Source organism: Scyliorhinus torazame, chromosome 11, assembly GCF_047496885.1.
Source record: "Scyliorhinus torazame isolate Kashiwa2021f chromosome 11, sScyTor2.1, whole genome shotgun sequence".
NCBI classification, from domain to species: domain Eukaryota; kingdom Metazoa; phylum Chordata; class Chondrichthyes; order Carcharhiniformes; family Scyliorhinidae; genus Scyliorhinus; species Scyliorhinus torazame.
In genome coordinates this window covers 9,215,258-9,216,251 of record NC_092717.1, presented here as the reverse complement: position 1 = coordinate 9,216,251, position 994 = coordinate 9,215,258, and the positions used below count along the sequence as shown (strand labels likewise).

General features: G+C 41.9%; 1 non-coding gene across 1 annotated transcript; it reads right to left on the bottom strand.

The window, feature by feature from the left end:
- Positions 1 to 381: 381 nt before the first annotated feature.
- Positions 382 to 453, bottom strand: trnag-ucc (transfer RNA glycine (anticodon UCC)). Its single transcript has one exon. It is a non-coding gene; the product is annotated as a tRNA-Gly (tRNA).
- Between the last annotated feature and the right edge of the window lie 541 nt (positions 454 to 994).

Sequence of the window (994 nt, the reverse complement as noted above, 5' to 3'; positions counted from 1 at the left end):
TGAATACCTCACCTTTTATGACTTCTTAATTGCAGCTTTAGTAGTCACACTGCCTGCATGTATTTTAAACCAGCGTTTTAAAAATAATATTACTGCAACAGAATATAAAATGTGATATATAATAATTTCAACATTCATCACGATAATTAAACACAGATCAATCAAACCATTTTGTGTTACAATGAAATGAAATGAAATGAAAATCACTTATTGTCACAAGTAGGCTTCAAATGAAGTTACCGTGAAAAGTCCCTAGTCGCCACATTCCGGCACCTGTTCGGGGAGGCTGGTATGGGAATTGAACCGTGCTGCTGGCCTGTCTTGGTCTGCTTTCAAAGCCAGCGATTTAGCCCAGTGTGCTAAACCAGCCCCTAAGAGATTTGCGATGGCCGGGAATCAAACCCGGGTCAACTGCTTGGAAGGCAGCTATGCTCACCACTATACCACCATCGCCATAATGGGCCTATACCTATTAGAGTTTAGAAAATTGAGAGGCAATCTCATTGAAACATTTAAGATGCTGAGCAGGATTCTGAGAGGATATTTCCCCTTATGGGAGAAACTAGAACTAAGGCACACAATTTGAGAATAAGAGGTCTCCCTTTTTGAGATAGAGATGGGGAAAATTGTTTCTCTCCTCTCAGAGGGTTGCTAGTCTGTTGAATTCTCTTCACCAGAAACACTGGGGGTTGGATCATTTAATTTACTCAAGGCTGAGTTAACTAGAGTTTTGACAGGCAGGGGGTGAAGGGTTATGGGGAGGGGTGGGGGACAAGAAGGTGGAGTTGACACCACAACCAAATGAACCATGATGGTGGATCAGGCTTAAAGGACCAATGGCCTACTCCTGCTCCTGGTCCTATGTTCCAATGCTTCTGTGTACAAATATCAACCGTAATTAAGTAAAATCTGAGAGATTGATAGAAAAACTACTACCTTTTGTGTAGGAAGCTCTTTCGATGCATCTAAACCCAGAATCCGAACCTTACAATGG